The sequence below is a fragment of the Marmota flaviventris genome, unplaced genomic scaffold, assembly GCF_047511675.1.
Source record: "Marmota flaviventris isolate mMarFla1 unplaced genomic scaffold, mMarFla1.hap1 Scaffold_44, whole genome shotgun sequence".
In the NCBI taxonomy this organism is placed as follows: domain Eukaryota; kingdom Metazoa; phylum Chordata; class Mammalia; order Rodentia; family Sciuridae; genus Marmota; species Marmota flaviventris.
In genome coordinates, this window is record NW_027288268.1 from 1,899,032 (window position 1) to 1,920,306 (window position 21,275).

General features: G+C 39.7%; 1 pseudogene; it reads left to right on the plus strand.

The window, feature by feature from the left end:
- The first annotated feature begins 20,639 nt into the window (after positions 1-20,639).
- On the plus strand, positions 20,640-20,786 carry LOC139704207 (small nucleolar RNA SNORA70; annotated as a pseudogene).
- The last annotated feature ends 489 nt before the right edge of the window (positions 20,787-21,275 follow it).

Consider the following 21,275-nt stretch of genomic DNA (forward strand, 5'->3'; position numbering starts at 1 on the left):
CATTTGAGTTTTCTTTAAGTTACTGGGCACAGAGACACTGATCATTTATAACCTTAACTATTCTTTGTAATCATCAATCCATGAAATTCAAAACTGCTGTGGAATGTACACAGTGTTTCCAGCATATAAGTGGTGGCCAGGGTTCTAAACCCTTGGCCTGGGCCTCCACTGATGACAGAACTTTAACCAACCACCTGCCTGCATCTGTCTCCTGAAAGAGTTCCAGTTTGAAACTGAGAGCACTCCATAATTCCCAAAGTTACTTCTGCACATTTAAGATGCTCTGAAAAACAGTTGTGTTATCACTTTTATGCCATTGTTGTTTGAATTAACTTTCAAAGGCTTGAAGTACAAGAGAAGGGAGATTATGAAAAATTTCTTACTACCAAGTAAGAGCTTCCTGTATTCTTGTGATTCCTATACGTAACTACTAAAGTCTCTCCTTAACTTTCAGAAGGGTCATTGCACTAGTGAGTATGTTTGACCAGCAAATCCTTCATTTCTCACCTATCTGTGTCATTTGATGAATGTTTTACTTAAAAAGACAGTCCATTTTCAGAATTTCGGTTATGTGCACACTGATTTGATTTGTAATTTATTTAATGGCAGAATATTTAAATGTTTCTTCACAAGAATTCAAAAAAGAAGTTTTTGTATGTATTCTCACTTTTCCAATAAACTTTGTGTGTGTGTGTGTTCTAGACATACTCCATTTTTTATCATTCCTATTTATTGGAGCCAGAATGGACAGGTGGCATCATGTTTAAATTATGATGATGATAAAATGAGTATATTCATTTCTAGGTGATGACAAACTATTGTCTGTTAGTACTGTTGCTGGGATTACTAGGAAATAAAAATATCTGCAAGTGTAGCACATAAAATTCTGTGCTTGATAAATCTCTAAATTTAGAATTTCATAGCATATCTTTTGTGTTGCTTCAACCTTATAACTTGGCATTGAGTCTGTGGAATTGTTGGATGAATAGACACAGTAACTTAAAATATGCAATTAGTTCTGTCTCCCTTTGTTCAGTTACTGGTTTTTAACAGATGCTAATGTTAGTCTATCAGAGGGAGTAATTACACAATTGTAAATCAATTCCTCAAGAGAGACTCCCATAATTCAGGGAGAAGTAGCATCTCATTCAAAATTGAGGGTTGACTGTTAAAAGAAAGAAGAATACCACCCTCTTGTCCTCATCATGACAGAGATAAGTTCCTGTCCTTTTTAGACTGTGGACAGTCTCAGTGGGTGCAAACCAGTTCTCAAACAGCACTGGAATGGACATGGTGTGGAGCTGGTGGTGGCAGTTCTTTGGAGGGCTTTGAATAGTTTGTGTTTTTCTTCTAAGCCAGGGTATAGGGTCTAATTCACGGCATTTAGTCTCCCAAGTTGAAGAAAAATGAACTAAATTAATTTTTGCTTGGTAAAGAAAGACTAAAAGTATGCTTCATTCCCAGTTACTTAAATCTCTATAGCGTACCCATTTATTATTAACATTAACATTTAAGACTAACATTTACTATCAACCTTACATCGGGATCATATTTTCTTGCCCAGGACCAAGGAGGCAAGGTGGAAGTTGGCTCTGGTCCGGGACTATGAGGGGATGCCAAAACCTACCTCCAATCATGTAGGCTGGCCCACAGGGTCCCATGACTGTTGGCCTAGGCCTATATTTTTTATTATTCTTTTCCTTATGACCTACTTTATCAGGAAGGGCCTTTGGACTTTCAGGAGTATTTACTTAAGCTTATTTAGATTAAATTTAACAAGCTTTTCATAAACTTCCTTAACTGTTTATTTCTTAGGGAGTTTTGCTATAATGCTTAACTGTTTATGAGAATTGGCTGCAAAATTGCAGTTGTTGCAAGCTGACCTATTTTCCAGGATTGTTATGTTTACCTAGAGAGCAACGTTAATTCCCCTAGACTCCATGGTCACATGAGAGGTGAGTAATATTCCAATAAAAATAAAGCCAAACAAAAACCATTCAATTCCCAGAAACATGATGCACTCCCCTGGAGGTGGGTTGCCTTGCACCATCCACCTCAGGAAGGCCTTGCCATTTCCTGGGTCAGGGGAGGGGTGAAGCAATTAACCAGTCTTCTAAAAGTTTTACCTAAGAGTACCAACTTATTTGTAAGATAAAGAAAAGTCAGATTAAACTAATGTCCCCTAGTAAGTCAGATCTCTAAAAGTAAGAAATTTTACTTTCTTCAGTTCCAAGATGAAGAAAGTACCCTACATGTGAGTGTACTCAAATCAATCAATGAATAATCAATGACATTAGGGTCAGAGTGGTTTATCCATATAACTACCATAAAACACTCAAACAACAGGTGCAATAACCATGTTACTTTCATCATTGTGCAGGAATCCCAATAATACCAGCAAGAACTACTGCTGCTACTAGGTCCTCTTACACAGGTGATAGAAATGTCTTCGCACATCAACCCTGTGGATCCACTCTGTTATCCAACTATTATTTCAAAAGGGAATGGGGACATGTCCCAAATAATAGCACTCAAACAACACAGAGCTACTCAGGTCACACTTACATTTGACTATGGGACACAGACACTTGAGAAGGTGTGCAGAAGAAATCAACATAATCTGCTTCTAGAAAGCATGGCTGAAGGAAGGAAGAGAGCACAAAGGAGAGAAGATCATGATACTACTACTGAAGCAGTTCCTACACTGGGGCACTGTGCTGTGTGCATGAAGAATCCTTCTCAACAAACAGGGGACCCCAAGCTATAGTGTGCAGTATCTGTTACACTTTCAATATTAGATGTCCCTCAATAGCTCATGTGTGAGACAATGCAAGAAGGTTTAGAGGTTATATATTACTGAGTTATAAGAGCCTTAACACAATCAGTGAATTAATCCCTTGATATAGATTAATGATTTGGTAACTGTAGGCAGGTAGGTTATGGCTGCAGGAGGTGGGTCTCTGGCGATGTGCCTTTGGGATATATGTCTTTTGAGTTGGGCTTAGCTCTCTGATTCCTGGCCTCTGACCAATTCTCCCACCAATGTTTTGCCTCACATAAATTCCCAAGGAATGGAGCCTGCTGTAAATGCACAGAGATCTATGAAACTGTGAGCTCCAAATAAACTTTTCCTCATCTAAATTTGTCCTTGTTGGCTCTTTTAGTCAAAGTAGTTACAAAGTTCACTAAAACAGTTATCACATTTCACATATGAGAAACCAATCCAGATAAACCAATGGTTCCAGGTCACTCAGTCAGATTCTCAGGTCCTCCTCATGTAGATATGGGAGCTCCACACTGTCTCAGATGAATTTACAAATGAAGTGACTCCTTATTACACTATTCTAATGTGTGTATGCTTAAAATTTTCCATAAAGCTATTTTTTTTAAAGTTGCTCATCTAAGTGATCCAAAATGTACTTGAACCATTTATTTAAGATCAAGGAATTAGAAAATATTTTTTTTATATTTACTATCAACTTTGATTTGAAAACTACAGAGAATATTGTCAAAGTTATATATAGCATTCCAATTATGTAAATATTTTTAAATCACCTAGATGGATACCAAATTTAACATTCACTCATTCATTCATCTATTTTGGTGCTAGGGTAGAACCCAAGGCCTTGTGCATGCTAAGCACATGTTCCACCACTGAGCTATACCCCCAGCCTCAACTTTAATTTTTGATTAACCAACTGGATAGTACCACTTTTGTTGGCAAGAGAAGTTGTTTGTAGTTTGTTTGTTTTCAAGATCATCCTTATTTTTCTATTTCTTTTTCAACAGCACTGAATCTGGCACACAAGAACTGAGGAAGTTGTAGATATAAACTATATTATTATTTATAAAAGACAGTCAGTTGTAAATAACTAATAAGCCCTTTTCCCCAACCTATAATTTCCACTGTTAAGCAGTCCAAAGAAGTACCAGAATATGAGAAAAGAGAAACTGCTTTCCATATATGTAAGGAGGCTCTATTTATTTAGTCACTGGTGATATACAATGGTAGTTTTCCCATGAAGGATACTTAATAGAAATGTACAAGAGTAACCTTAACATGTTAAATCATCAAGAGTTCCATAAGCCACTGCAAACATTTGATACTAAAGGGCATAGTTGTCTTCCCTGGTTGGTGTCATTAAACAGATGAGAAGCATCACAAACCACCAACTGTGGCTGATCACTTACATTTATCTCAACTTATAAAAAACCATTACATTTTTATTGACTACTTCACTTATTTTTCTGCCTAATGCATCCCTTAACATTACTATCTACACAAGTTCCTCTTCTGCTAAGTCTTCTTTCACATGTTCAAATTGAGTCTCTTGAGAAATGCCTCCTTACTCTACTGAAGACATCATCTATGCTCTCCTTCAGATTGCATGTTTCCTGAATAAAGAAACACAAGGAGTTCCCCTTTCTTTACAGGGAAGCATGCCTCCAATTGTCACACCCAATCTCTTGGTCCAGGCATGGCTATATTTTTGGATTCTTTATTCCAAGAAATGCCTGGAACAACTAAATGAAGATTTTTAATGAGAGGGAAATCTCCTCTGTTCTTAGAGTAAAAGTGAAGAATCTAATCTCCTCAGGTTTACACATACAACTGTTCCTACAATGCAATGCTCCTCACTTCAAGGCTCTTCAGAAAATACAGCATTACTTGTCCTTGGCCTTCTTCAGCATCCACATGAAAAATTTCCCTATCACTAACAGAGTCTCAGATGTAATGGGGTTCCCAAGCTGATGTAGAGGATATTAGCTGATGAGGATTTTTTTTGCCCCCACAAACTTCATGCTACAAAACAAGACAATGTTTGTAAAGAACAGAAGATCAGCATGAGAACAGAAATGCATAATCAAAAATATCACTCAATGTCTATCCATGCATTTCACCAAGTCTTGTTGATGGACATATCACTGGTGACTGCTGGATTTCTAATTCAGGTGGCTGGGATCGTAAAGTCTCAGGTAAATGAGATTCCCAAATCCATTATCAACACACATTGCCTAACTTCTAGTCCTGGTCCCCGGAATATTTTACACAAGCTGAAAATTGGAAATGAAGACCATTTAAGGTCACAGCTACCACTTGGCTATGTCATAAAAGCATAGTGCCACATCTCTTGGAACTATGAAAAGAGTGACAGCCACAAGCCTCACACAACTTACCTAGGAATTTAGGATAGATATAAAATGATTCTCCAGAGACCCTCCTGCCGTATACTGTTGTGATTGCTGCAGGCTGAAAATGTTAAAATGGACCTCCATGCTTATCTCCACCACCTAAAAAACAAACATTGGGAACACATTTAGACTAAGGAGGATGAGATGAGACTCTCTATCTCCATTAGAAGTCGAATGTTCTCATCTATTCACTCAGTCCAAATGATACCTAAGTCAACCACAGAATGTGGAAGAATCACTCACTGCCCAAGATTCCTCAGGTCATCTGAGCTGTGTAAAGCTCAGATGGGACTCAGAAGAACATGTCTTAGTTTGAAGGACAAATAGAAGGTTCAGAAGATGGCTTGCCTTTTCCTTCAGTGTGTTGGAAGAACACCTTCCTTTAAGTTAATATGTGGGGGTAAATGTTCTTGTGTGTGTGTGCTTTCTTGCCTCTCCACTCCTTCCTCACCACCCCTTTCCTATGTCCTTCTCTGCATTCTGAACCTTCTTTTCTTCTGCATCACTTAAACTGGGTTCTTAAAAGTCTTAAAAGGAAAAAGAAAAGAATGCTATTCAAACGTTATCCCAATGATGACTTATTAAATGTGATATCTACTGCATCTGACCACCAATAGCCAAGCTTTGTCAAACTCTTACACAAAGTCACACATACAAAAAGAGAAAGATGGGCAAGAAATCACTTTAGAGAAGAACTAGATTAGCTCAAGGACTTTTGAAAAATTACACCATACACCAGGAGTACAAATCTCAGGCAGGCATATTTCTCATTGAAAGGAACACAATTCAAACACAGTAAGACTGGGTACTTTTGGTGAAACTGTCATATTTACTTTGTATTTCTCTCAAGGTTGTTAGTAAAGTAGAAAAGGAAAATAAATCCTTCTATAAGAGGTCCTTCATTTAGTTTTACGATTCTGATCATCTCTCTTCAAAAAATCTCAAACTTCAAGTTACAATACAAAACTCTTAATTATTCTGTATACCCAAAATAATTAGCAGGGATAAAATTAAAATCCAAGCAGGGAAACAACAAAAATACCTTCCTCTTAGTGTGATCAAAATAATATACAATGCTGGGTGCAGAGGGGCACGCCTGTAATCCTAGCAGTTTAGGAGGCCGAGACAGAAGGATTGCAAGTTCAAGGCCAGCTTCAGCAACTTAGAGAGGTCCTAATATCCTTTCTGAAAATAACAACAAAACAAACAAACAAAAAATATATACACACAGCAGAAGATGCTGGTATTTTGAAAACAAATTTTATCAATATGTTTTTTCTAATTTTCTAGAATGATTACACACATTCTAAACAGTATGAAACTTAATTCTGACTGTGTATACTTAAAATGATTTTCATGTGCTGTCTAGTCATGTAAACTAAAAGAAGTCTTAAATATCTGTAACTCAGTTAATCAGACAATCAATGGGAGCAACACCAAATCACAGATATCAATAAATCCTGACCATCATGAATGATTAATATAAGAAAGGGACCACCAGACTCTCCCAATAAATTCCCCACAGAACCAAACACCACCAAGTATTTCACCTTCCTACCCTACAAAATAAGCCAAGTTTCATCAAGGCTCAAGACCTAACTCATAGTTTACAGGAAACTCAGAGGGAAGAGAAACATGGTGAATGAGCACACAGGAAAAAAATGAACAAAATATAGAATGATAAAAAAAATCTACAGTAAAACACTCAACTTCCTCACTTAACAAAGGAGGGGATAAGGCAAATAAAAGCAAGAAGGATGAAAAACCTATAGATCAAAAGAGACTTATCAGATATCTTAAACAACTGTAACATATGCTTGTTAAGAAACATTGAGAGAGACAAGCAAGGAAATTGAATATTGATTGGCTTTTATGGATTAAAGAATGATAATTCAATTTTAGATCAGCTAATGATAGTGGGTTTTTAAAAACTTACCTTTTATGTATATGTGTGTATATATATATAATAAACATAATAAAAAAATATATATTATGTATATATATTATAAATATATATATATATATATATATATATATATATATATAATTTATAAATATTTATTATTTATAAGCAAAATTGCAGGTCTAAAATTTATGTCAAACTTATCCAGAGCATGGTGTGCACACATATGCCATACATGTGATGTTTTTTCCTGTATATGCATACCTACGATAAAGTTTAACTTATAAATTAGTTATTAACAATAACTCAATAAAAGAAATTAATAACAACTCAATAAAGAAACATAACAATAGGCTGTAATAAAGGATTTTCTCAAATGCTCTAATCTCTCTGGAAATAGTGAAGACATACTGGTATTTCAACCACAGCTTGACCATGGAGGGGGTAAATGAAACCATGGGAAGTGAAACCTCAGATAGGGGCAGGGGAGACTGCTGTGTATAAACCACATTCAATATCAAGTGTAGAACACTTCATTAACTAACTCTGACTTATTCCACTTGTGCTACAAGAACAGAATACCACAAATGAATAACTTATAAGAACAGAAATGTATTTTCTCCTGGTTCTGGAGGTGGGGAAGTCTAAGATCCATGTGATGGCAGGTTGGGTAACCTGGAAAAGACCACTTCTTCCCTGGGGGAGGGTTGGGGGGGATGCTGCATTCTCACACAGTGTGCAGCTTGCCCAACCTGGGCTGATGATTGAAGCCAAGCTGCACACACACACAAACCAAGAGCTCTGCCACTGAGCTACATCCACAGCCTACGTAGCCTTTTCTAAGACCATCATCCTACTAACTCCTTAACTGTGGACAGAACATATTCAAACCACAGTGTCAGATGTGCCAGGTAATTTCATTTAATTCATCCTAAATAAAGGACATAATGTGTGTCAATCTTGCTTCAATGCAATGAGTATTTTTAGCGTAGCCAGAGAGAAGAGGAAAGATCCAAAATATTTAAGTTCATGGAATTCTAAGTGTTTATTTTTTTTTTAGAGATTCTGCCATTATAAGTATGTCTTAGAATCACTTACCTTTATTCCTGCTTTTACTAAAGCCGCTTTTGTGCTGCAGCTACTACGCCTCCCCAGACACTCTCCGCTGCCACGCCCGGCCTGCCATCCTCAGGCCCAGGGCCAGCACAGTACCTGAGAGGACAGCCCATCTTGGTTGACTGCCTTCCAGGCCTTAACTCATCTGCTTCGTCCTCAGACCTGGGTGTCGGGGTGGGTGGGGGGAACTCCCCCCACACCCAGGGGATAGGGCACTCCCCCTGGGGGGGGGGAGGCCCCTCGGACCTGGGTGTGTGGGGGGGAACTCCCCCCCGCACCCAGGGGAGTGGGCACTCCCCCCTCGAGGCAGGGAGGCCCCTCGGACCTGGGTGTGAGGGTGGGTGGGGGGTAGCTCCACCCACCCGCACCCAGGGCAGAGGGCACTCCCCACTCTGGGGGGGAGGCCCCCTCAAAACTGGTGAGGGGTTGAGTTCCCCCCTCCACACCCAGGGGAGAGGGCACTCCCCCCCTCAGCACTCAGGGGATAGGGCACTTCCCCCTCCAGGGGTGAGGCCCCTCTAACCTGGGCGTTGGTGGGGGGGAGCTCCCCCCCCTCGCCACCTAGGTGAGAGGGCACTCCACCATCCAGGGGGGAGGCCCCTCTAACCTGGGCGTCGGTGGGGGGGAGCTCCCCCCCCTCGCCACCTAGGTGAGAGGGCACTCCACCATCCAGGGGGGAGGCCCCTCTAACCAGGGTGTGTGGGGGGCTCCCCCCCTCCGCACCCAGGCTAGAGGGCACGCCCCCCTCCAGGGGCGAGGCCCCTTAACCTGGGTGTTGGGGGAGCTCCCCAGCACACCCAGGGAGAGGGGCACTCCCCCTCCAGGGGAGAGGCCCCTGTAACCTGGGTGTTTGGGGGTGTTACCCAGCACACCCAGGGCAGAGGTGCACTCCCCCCGCCAGGGACGAGGCTCCTCTAACCTGGGTGTAGGGGGAGCTCCCAAGCACACCCAATGCAGAAGGGCACTCCTGCTTCCAGGGGGGAGGCCGGTAAGACCTGGGTTTTGGGGGAAGCTCCCCACCGCACCCAGGGCAGATGGTCACTTCCCCATCCAGGGGTGATGCCCTCTGAACTGGGTGTGGGGGGGGGAGTTCCCCCCACATCCTGGGGAGAGGGCACTCCCCCCTCCGGGAGGAGGCCCCTCTGACCTGGGTGTGTGTGGGGGGAGCTTTTACCCCCTCCACACCCAGGGGACCTTTAGACCAGCCCTGGGACACCAGCCCTGTTTCATTGATTTTGTTGTAATTAAAGGGAGCAGATGCTGATAGCACTGAAAATACTGATTGACCCTTCTGAGGGATATTAAAATGAGAAGGTGCAGAAGGAACATTATGGAGTACCCTTTCTGCTACCTAAAGTGTGGTCTTTGTCCCCATTGCCTACCCAATAATGATGGCAGGGTTTGAGAAAAATGGGGAAAAGAGTTTTAGTGTTTTGCCAGCTAAGGAGATACATGATGGTCTCCTGTCCCAGAGGGTGTGATTCACTCTACCTTGGGGAATACATGGCTGTTAAGAAGAAAATGGGGGCTAGCATTCAAATATGATAGGTAGATATAATTAATGGGCATCTATTGGGTGTCCTTGACAGCTGTTGCTGGAATTCATAAGGTTGAGATTCTCTTTCTTCTTGTGGGCAGTGACAATCATCAGAAAATGTGTATCAGCAGAAAATGATCCCAACTACATTTCCTTCTTTCTTGGTATAAACCGTGATTAAGTAGGTGTATGCATAGGTAAACAACCATGGTGCTGCACTTTTAAGATCAGTGTATTTTGTGCACTTTCAGATATATGTTTTCTCTCAAAAAATAGAGTAGCTCCAAAGATCCTAGATTAGAATTTCAAAATGATATGAGACTGGTAGGACTATAATAAGTAACACTCCCCCCCCAAACATTTGGGAATACAAATGCACACCAAAATGTGCACTGTCCCCACCAATTAAGTGAAAATAGTTGTGATTACATTTTTCATCTCAACTTCCTCCTAAACTCACTCCACTCCAGTTATGTCCTTCCAAAGGATACTACTGTGCTATATGTGTTACTCCCTTGACGTCTTGGGTTCATGGACTCTGTGCAGCAAGGAACTGAAGAACAGGACACAGAGACTTATTGCAAGTGACACAATAGACTTCTCTGAAGAGAGTGGTCTAGAGTCAGAAATTTTGGAGTGTTCTTTTTCTAGATTCTGGAATTTCTCCTTTTCTTATCTTCTCTGCTCTCCATGCTTTTCTCTCTGTTGTTCATTTTTGCCCTCACAGTTGTCCATGCCTCTATTTTAGTTGTTTTCTTGGATACCCCACTTAGATGCATGAATACGGAAGTAACTATCTTACTAGGTTCCCTTCTTGTGCTCATAAGCACTTCTCATCAACCCAGAAGTTGATCTCATTGGAGGACCTTCTCCATGCTCCTCTGGTCTGCACCCACCCATGACTTCTTCACTTGGCATCTTGCCCTGCCTGGCTATGCCCTTCTACATCTCTCTCATTTGGACAAAGCCAATGGTTTTTATGCCAGTCTTGGATATCAGGAACAAGTCCAAGTTCCTCCAGTGTTGAATATTAACCCCCTGAGAAATGTTAACCAAGCATAGAATGCAAGATTTTTAAATTTTTTTAAATTTGTTCTTTTTAGTTATATATGATAGTAGAATGTATTTTGACATATCATATATACATGGAGTACAAATTCCTATTTTTGTCGTTCTATATGATGTAGAGTTACACTGGCCATGTATTCATATATGAATGTAGGAAAATTATGTCTGATTCATTATACTATATTCATTATACTGTATTTCCCATTCCCATCCCCAACTCTTTCCCCAGTTCCCCCTGTCCTGTGGACCTCCACTCATCCATGCCTCCTATTGTGAGTCAGTATCTGCATATCAGAGATAGAGCATTCAGCCTTTGGCTTTTTATAATTGGCTTATTACTTAGCATGATAGTCTCCGTTCCATCCATTTACTGGCAAATGTCATAATTTCATTCTTATTTATGGATAATATTCCATCATATATATGTAACACATTTTCTTTACGCATTCATCTGTTGAAGTACACCTTGGTTGGTTCCATAGCTTAGCTATTGTGAATTCAGTTGCTTAGAAAAATAGCTGGTTTCATGTGTAGTGCTTCTCCCTGATGAAGAAGCAGTATCTAAATGGCTTTTCCAGCAAGTTTTATTTATATATGTGTCTTCATCAAGTTAAAGACTATAGAAGCATTAAGATTTATGCTCAAGAAAGTTACAGGACAAGAACCATCTATGTAGCTTTGCCACAGTTGCAATGTTCAACATTAGGAGCCTTGGACAGCAGTCAAGAAGCCCAGTGTCTAAAGTTACTGTTAAGCAGGCATGCTCAGGAGTAGCAGTACTGGTGAGATATTGTGGTTGTCCTGCATGCTCAGAATTCCTCTATCCCTAGGAGTTATGCACCTGAGAATAAGGTCAAAGCTGATTAGGACTCTTGCACAGAGTCTCTCAGGGTGGGCCATCACCAGGCAGCAGACATGCCACAGACATGAAGTCATTAGAGACCCCCAATCTCAGTCACTGCTCTCCCACTCTCTGTCATTGCTCTCCATGCCTTTCTTGTCTCTTGTATTCTTGCTTTTATTTGAATCCTTGTCTGTCAGTGGGGAACCCAAACTAAGGCCGTCAAATTTCTAGTTCATTTATCATATACAACTCTATACAATTCATAGTATCTCTGAATTTCTGATGATTTGGTTAATAAATACATTTTATTGTGCTTTAATCATTTCTATTGTGTATTATAATAACAAGAATTGTTATCATTTACTTTTTCAAATAACTTTTACAAGCATATTAACCTAATTCAGTGTTCCTTCACTCACTTATATTTTTCTTTTAAAAGTTTTTTTTGTGAATTATGGAAATATCAATTGACAAGAGATCTGAAAGATTACTATTAGTAGACCATTATCACTCCCCTAAGTAAAAATAAAAAGAAGAAAAGCAAAACTCTTTTGGAAAAAAAGTGAGGTGGGGCAGATGCAGAAGAGCTTAAATTCCACTTAAAAGGTCTGGAATACCTGAAGTTTTTAATTTCTTCTTCTGCAGCTAAATGGGCTTTGCTCTGTCCTATTAAATCACTGTCTAAAAATTGACCTAGAATTGTAAAGGTGATTGAACACTAAAAGATTCTTAAGTTGTTGGAGGTAAATCATTTCAGTATTACCAGGTATTATTATACTTCTTAGAGAGAAGGAAAGGGTTTAAGGATGTTAGGAGGAAAGTCACTTGATTCAAGTCCCCCTGGGGTAGATTGTTAACCTACTGGGGTTGCCTGCCTTTTTTGAACACTCTTCCTGTGCTGGGAAATTCTCCAACTTTTGATTCCAGGCCTTCCTGTGACAGAGTCAGACACCTTCTCCTACCTCCCACTTAAGTTGGAACCAGTGAGTGACACAGGATATTCTAATAAGACACAATCATGCAACACCTCAGAACAAAGACAAGCTTCCAAAAACTTTCTGGGTCAGCCGTGAGCTGCCGTGATGATGCCATTTGGTGACTCCATTGGGACCCATCTTCTGGTAGCATTTACACATATCTCTGGGCCTTATGACCTTCAAAACTGATATTCTGCTCCTCCTGAAGACTCTTGTGCTACCAATAACATTTGATACATTTCATTACTGCTTATAATATTTAGAATTAATTTCTCTTACTAGGAACTATAACTTTAACTTTCATTTGTTCTGTTATATATAAAACACTTTTGTTGTGGATAAAGTACCTCTGAAAGTTATAGTCTCAATGAAATCCTAATCTCAAAATTGTATGTCTAAGACAGGAATATTTGTCCCTGTATTTCTTGGTTAAATTTTGTACCATTTTACTGGAAGTTTAAAAGTCAGGGATGGTGCTGTGGTTGTGACTCAGTGGTCGAGCACTCTCCTAGCACACTTGAGGCCCTGGGTTCAATCCTCAGCACCACATAATTGATAAGTAAATAAATAAACAAATAAATAAATAAATGTATTTTAAAGAGTTGAAAAAAAGCAAGGGGGACTTTTTCTTTTGTTGTATTTGGAGAAAACCATTATTAGCCCAGAAGCAAGCGAATTAACACTCTCTAAAATTTCCAATAACTTTGGAAATTGAACATAAATTATTTTTATATCATATATATACAATTTTCATTTGTACATTTTTAATCAGTATGATTTGGGTTCCAGTAATGTTAGAACTGTTATTTTTTAAATTACAAATTAAATACTAATTTTAAGGACACAGAGTTGACTTTTCAAATACTGACACTAAATTCTCACTTTACCTCAAAATTTTGGTAATATTAAGATACTAGGACAATGAACTTAAGGATCCCTGAGTCCAATCCCTGCTATAAAAACAAATAAGGCAATACTTAGGACATTGTTTTTGAATAGACTGAAAATAAGACTAGTTATTGAAAACATATCCTGTAACAGGCTACATTTGGCTGTGGCCTTGATCATTGTTACTCTACTTGAAAATTGGAAGAGAAAAGGAAAATCCCTAATTCCGAGTATTGAGAAAGAAGTCAAGGTATCACCTCTGCATCTCCCCAGCATCTCCTCAATTCACATCAACATTCTATTATGTGGCTCTGTAGATAATTGGGAAACCTGTGTAGTCTTTCCTAACTTCTTTAGGAGATTGTGATGTTCTACCCTCCTTATCCAACAGATGTGACTTGTTCATCGATAATTCTCTAAGATCCAACCTCCAAATTTCCAGGACAATTATCCTACATCTTACTCTCATATCTTTTTCCCATGGAGAAAAATGAAGTTGACCATGGAAAAGCCTTAATATTTTTGCTGTGAAAGACCTGCATTTTAATTATGGCAATTTACATGAGTCTCATGTTTAATGGTGAACAATATGAATTGAAATGTTTGCTAATGTGACATGACACTTAGGGAAGGAACAACCCTTCACAGGCAACATGTAGCAGTGATTTAATTCGCTGTGGTAGTAACTTACCAGAGCCTGAGACATCACCTCCCTTTATGAATAATTTTACATAAATAGTTACGGGTGTCTGACATTTTATTTACATGTGCCATGGGGAAAAATACAAAAACAAAACAAAAACTAACATTATTTGGTTTGCTGTCAAATGCTGTCTCTATTTTTGTTGTCTGCAGTGCTCTGATTCAATGCATTCTAATAAGTTTTTAAGAATGCATGAATTACAGTCAGAGAAAGGCTGGGATGACACACACTCATTATAGAATATAAAGGAATGAAACATTATCTATTGTTCGGCATGACAGAAACTCTTAATACCCTTTCTCCTTAAGAACTGAAACATTCTCAGTGCAACTGGGCATACACCACTTGGCATAATTTGAAGTGCTTCTTTAAGAGGCTTTAAATCTTAAGTCATGCTTGAGGTATTCTGCAAATTTGATGTCCTCCAGATTTTATCAGGCTACATTATTATCTGGTCTTTGGAAATCTTCTTACCTCCATGGCTATTAGAGGTTCATAGTTCATTGGGTGCATCTTGAACCAAGCAAAGGTAAATGTGAAATACAGTGTTGTTTCTGTGAAGGCTGAAGGCATCCCTTTTTCTGCATGCTCATCCTCTTGATCTTTGGCATGTTATATCCAGTCAATGATGAAACAAATTTAAAAGTTATAGCATTAATTATATCAGTTGTTTTAGGTGAAAAAAATAATTTGAACACTTATTTGTGCTTCAATCGCCCCTATACAATGGCAAATCAGTATATTCAAGCTGCCTGCCTATTGCTGGAAGTAGAGCTTGTATTTTAAGTGATCAGAACTAAGAAACTTCCCCCTGGGTCCATAGCCAATGTCTGCATGCTAAAGCCTTCAGCAAGAAATTTCCTAATGCCAAAAGAACAATCCTAGTGTATTCTAACACTGGCTGATATTCCCAGCAGCTGCAAGAAGGATGTGTAGCCTTTAGAAGAGGATTCTGTACAGGATACCACAGTATCTAGAACAACTAGGTAATGTGCTCATGATCACAGAAATAGTAAAATGCTGAAATCTAACCCAAGTCTGTCCAACCTTAGCCTGCCCTCTTAGCTTTGATGCTATATCAGTTCCCATTGCTCTATCTATCTGGCCAAATTGCTACTATCTGATAGAAAATTTATATTTATAATACACTTTTATGGTTTAGAAATGTCTAGTATGTCCTTCAAATTAACAGCTGCTGAGGGGCCAGTTCATTGCCTCGTGTTCTCCCTGGGTCAGAGACAGGGTCAGCCAGTCTAAAATTGAAACAAAGCCAGATGTTACTTTAGGAGTAAAGATAGATCTTAACAAATAATACACTGTTGCAATGGAGAAGAGTACAGTATGTACTGAACTAAACTTCCATTTATACAGTGGTGACTCAACATTTTATTTTATTTTTGCTATTTTTTGTGTTTTGTTACCAAGGATTGAACCCAGGGGTACTTAATTACTGAGCCACATCCCCAGCCTTGCTACCCCCATTTTTTTGAGACAGTATTTATAAAACACATTTGTTGATAGTCATTTTCCCCATAATTAAAGGTCTTTTGGGGTGGTTGGTATCAAAATAACATTGGTTTTCCAGGACACGTGGGTATATGCCTGTAGTCTCACCTCATTGAGAATCTGAAGCAGGAGGATCACAAACTTGAGGCTAGTCTGCTCTCAAGTAATACCTGGTCTCAAAATAAAATACCAAAGTGAAGGGGTACCCTTCACCCTCAATGGTAGAGTGCTTCTGAGACATTGGTCATGAGTCATTCTAAACTTAGTAATTTAAATCTTTTTATTTTTTATTTATCTCAGTGTTTTTCCAGTGATTTCATCTTAGATATATTGATTATTTAGATACTCATTGTTCCTCTCAAAAGGTTTTTTTTTAAAATGTTTGGTTTTATCTGTATTTTTTTGAAGTTCTATTTTGTATTTTATTAATGTCTATTCTCACTTTATTTTTCCTTCCTTTGTTTTCCTTAGATTTCTGGTTTGCCTTTTCCTTTTTTGTAAGTTAGAAGGGTAGATTATTGGGTTGAGAATGCTTTTCTTTTACAATGTAGGTTTCCATGTTCAACGAGGAAATTCTACTAAAAAAATTGCAAAGAACTTGGAAATAAATGAAAGTGAAACTGCAAGGTTGCAAAACTTAGGGAGTAAAGCAGAAGCAGTTCTTACATGAAAACTAGTAGCTTGCATGAAAACTAGTATCCATAAAAACCTACATTATCCCAAATCTAGGAATTCCAGCAACAGCTGTCAAGGACACCCAATAGATGCCCCCTAATTATATCTACACATCATATTTGAATGCTAACCTCCGTTTTCCTCTTAACAGCCCTGTATTCCCCAAGGCAGAGAGAATCACACCCTCTGGGACAGGAGTCCGCCATGTTTCTCCTTAGCTAGCAAAACAATAAAACTCTTTTTTTTCCCCATTTTTCTCAAACCCTGCCATCTTTATTGGATAGGCAATGGGGACAAAGACCACGCTTTAGGTAACAGAAAGGGTACTCCATAATGTTCCTTCTGCACCTTCTCATTTTATTATCCTTCAGAAGGGTCAATCAGTATTATCAATGCTATCAACATCTGCTCCCTTTAATTACAACAAAATCAATGAAACAGGGCTGGTGTTGTGGCTCCGTGGTAAAGGGCTTGCCTTGCATGAGTGAGGCACTGGGTTCCATCCTCAGCACCACATAAAAATAAATAAATAAACAAATGAACACATTGTGCCTATCTACAACTAAAAAATATATTTAAAAAAATCAATGAAACATGAAAACAAAGAGGGACATTTGGGAAATGCAAGGAATTGAAGAAGAGGACACAGAGACTTATCGCAAGAATCATCTTAACAATGAGCTTGAGCGATTGTTAAATACCAACCATCTGGCGATAAAACCCTGGTGCCAGCCATTTTTCAGTGAAGGCGGGTCCCACTGTGCCTCACGCCCAGCTTCGGACTTTTCGGGGGGTTGGAGCAGCTGCACACGGTGGGCGGGGTAAGGCAGCGCCCCACGCCCAGGTTGGGACATTTCACGGGTTGGACCAGCGGCACCCCCCCATGCCCAGTTTCAGACTTTCCCCGCACCGGAGGCGGGGTAAAGCACCGCCCCACGCCCAGCTTCGGACTTTTCGGGGGGTTGGAGCAGCTGCACACGGGGGGCGGGGTAAAGCACCGCCCCACGCCCAGTTTCGGACTTTTGGCGGGGTGGACCAGCCGCACGCAGGCGGGGTAAGGCAGTGCCCCACGCCCAGTTTCGGACTTTTCCGCGGATTGGACGCGCCACACCGCAGTCGGGGTAAGGCAATGCCTTTCTGTCCGGAGCACTGGGGTTAGCGCCCTACCTAGTTCCCTCCTGGCTCCGACCTGGATCCTGCTGGTGGAGTGCACTCGCTGCACCCCTGTGCGCATGAGCAGAAGGCGGGTCGCGGCTCTGTCCCAAGGGTGGACGTGAGGCGGTCCAGGCGCACTCTAGAGGTTTCCTTGACATTGTGGGTGCTGTTGCTTGGCGGGTTCCATGGACCCACAGGGTGGAGCGACTAAGGAGAACTGGAGGGAGCTGCAGGAAGGAGCGTGGATGGCAGAATTGTGAGTGTGGGGCGTTTGTCTCGCGATGCCGGCCGGGTCCCTATGAGCCCGCACACCGGACCTCCTCCCTTTCCCCAGGACGTTGCCTCCCAGTCGTGGAGCTGCGCCGAACTCCCCAGGGGGCTGCGGCCAGCTGGTGCCTCCTCCTGTTTTCCCACCTGGGAATAGTAAGCTGCTTCTGCATTGTGTTCCCGCGTTTCTTTGCTAGTGCCACAGGATCTGTGCTGCGTCGGATTCTCTCTCAACTTTTCGTCAGGGTTTGGAGATTGGGATTCGGGAATGATGGGGTGGGGTGGGATCTGACTAGTTCCCATGGCGTTTGTTTGAGAATGATCCTTTACAGACATCCAGACTTACTTTCCTTAAGCTTTCCGCACAATCTCTAGCCTTTTGTTTTCCTTAGGAAACATCCGTTTGTGCTGCTGGAGTTTGGGATTTATTTTGTTGTTGTTGTTGCACATGCTAAGTGGAAATAGGGTTATTTTAAAATATGCGTGCCCCCTCCTCACATTCTCTTTCTGCATCTCATTTTTCCATTGTGTATTCACAATGTAGAGGATCCTTGATTTTGTGACTCCTCGGACTTTGTAAGTGATATTGCATTGAAAGATAAAATGAATTATTACGGTGGTTATTACAAACTCCTAATAGTGCTGGGTTGTAGTAGTTCAAACAGACTCCTGTGTCTTTTGTGATATTTCGATTTAAAGTCCTTTCTGCTCAAGTAGGAAATAGCTGCCTCTGATTTAGATGCTAAATGGTTGTTGTTGTTGGTAGTATCACTGATAGGAGTGGGATAACCAGTATTAGCCAATAGCACCATTATTTTCTATTGTCTGTGCATTGCACACTTTAGCAAATTAAGTATGATAATGTATTTAATGATAGCATTGTCCCATGAGACAGATAAGAAACAAATGCCTAAATACCTTAATTGACCCATGTGGTTATTGCTATACTAGCTTTCTTTGGGCCTCCAGGATAAGCATTGATTGTTAGAACACCTGCATCTTCAAAACTCAGGCAAATACTCAGATATTTTCCTGGATCTTGGCTGAAGTAAATTGGCAGTTAAGGAGGCAAGTGGAGGTGGACATCCCAAAATGAGAACCCAGAAGACAGGGTCAGTGACTTTAGAGTCATCAAAAATAAGATAGGGAAAAATGTTTAGTATGCATATAATCTGCAACTTGGAAGGAGTCTTCAGGCACTGTTGAAGCTGTGGAGGAGAGGAAGTATAACCATTGGCAGCATTTGTTTTTTCCATCAGTAGATTGTTTTAGATGGGGACCTGTAAAATAGCTAATATTATAAACAATACCTTAAGAACTAGTGATTGTAAATTTATAAAATAGTCAAATATTACTTCAGGATATTTTTTAATTCATTTGGTCAAACTGTCAGTATAACATCAGAAGAGGTATTAAGGAGAATATAACAAACATACTACACTGATGATGAGCTAAATCCAAGTTAAAGCATCGATCAGAAACCATAGGATAGTGTTTTTCTTTCATTGTCCTTGGCTAAGGATTCTAAAGGTTCAAGAATTCTTTTAAAAATACAAGATACAATGGTTTGTAAAAAGCAAGGATTGCTGCACAGGGTGGCACACACCTGTAATCCCAGCTGCTCAAAAGGCTGAATCAAGAGGATCACAATTTCAAAGGTAGCCTCTGCAACCTAGCAAGACGCTGTCTCAAAATTTATAAACGGGGGGCGGGGGTGGCTGGGGATGTGGCCAGGTGGTTGAGTACTTTGGATTCAATCCCTGGTACCAGGAAAAAAATTGAAAAGAAAAGAAATAAAGAAAAAAATATTTACTAGCCTTAACAGTCTTCTTTTCATTACAAGTGAGTTATTCTCAGTTAATGTATTTCTGATCAGAAGTTGTTATAGAAATATTTTAATTGAAATAAAACTTATTGTTAAGGAGTTTGAGTTTTACTTATAGTACTACTTTGATTTACTCTCCAGTGCCTGTTTTGGGAATATTCCTAAATCGGGTCAAGAAAATGAAAATACAGAAAGTGTATTTTTTTAACATTTTTATGTTTCATTTGTTCTGCTTCCATAAGCTGAGGCAAATTTCAGAAAGCAAAATTGTAGGGAAAAATTAGGACTTGAGAAGATTATGAATGCCATTAAAATGCTAGTGTGGTTGGGCATAGAATTTGTAAGCCCAGGGTCTTGGAAAATGGCTTGCCAAGAGTTTTTTTGTTTTAGCCTCCTTAATATTTATGTGGGAGTTAGGTTTTGAAATTATACTTTTAAATAAGAATGCAGGTCTCTAGCTTCTTTTAATATTAGTAGGCTTCCTTCTTGGGCCAGCCTTCCCTGTGGCAGTTCTACAGCATAGTAGTAGCTGCCTTAAGTTGGAACTTGGGTTTCCTCATTCACCGTAGACCATGGTACATTTTTTTTTCCAATAACTTACATTTGATTCTGCTGTATATAAGTCTTAAAATGATAAATTAAAAAAAAAATTTGAGGCTTCTTGTGGCCACATTGTAGTAGAAAAATCCAGGGGATTTTAAGGAGCTATTATTCATGTGAAAAGGCTCTTCTAACTTTAAAAATTTATTCTAAGGATTGTTGTTATGGATGGTTATCATACTTAATTAATAGTTCTTTTTGTTTTCAAGATGCAGCATGACTCTTTATTGTGAAGATAAATAGCCATCTTTGGTGGGGAAAACTCACAGAATGATTAGTCATTTATAAGGTTATGTTATCTGAATCTCCTTTTTCCACATTATATGCTCCAAACCTTCCATTACATTTTGAAGACATACTGTTTCACATCTAGTTAAATTAGCCACAGCTACTTAAGCCCACTTCACTTATCATCTTTCTGATGGAAGCTCAGCATACAGTGACCTCCAAAGCAGATTCCCTGGTTATGTATACAACTCATTCCTCGTTTGTGTTGTTTGCGTTGCTCTAAGGGACCTTGTATACATCATCCTCTCCCTATTTCTCTTATCTATTTTTGTGCTCTGGTCTCCAGACTAGTATTTATGTTGTTTTTGAGAAGTCTTATAACACTCTGGTCAAAGAAGATATTGGCCATGCCATCATTTGCAACTCTCCAAGCTTCAGAATGAGGGCATTAGTAGTAATAGCTACCTTAAGTTGTAACTTGGGTTTCCTCATTCACCATAGCCCATGGTACTTTCTATTTTTCTTTCAAAGTCAAGATAACATTTTTATTTGACTCTAAAATTGAATTTCATATCTAATACCTATGATTTGAGAATGTGGGCTCTTAATAACAAAGCCCTAAGGTCATAAGGTCAAATACACTTTTGTGTTCGTTCCCTGCAAAAGTAGTGGGTCTTGTACTTGACGCTTCTCTCTCTACCAGCCTCAATCTTATTTGGGGTGGTCACAATAAACCTGGGTACCTGGTTGCACTGTCCCAAATGGTAACAATAGGAACTATTTATTGATC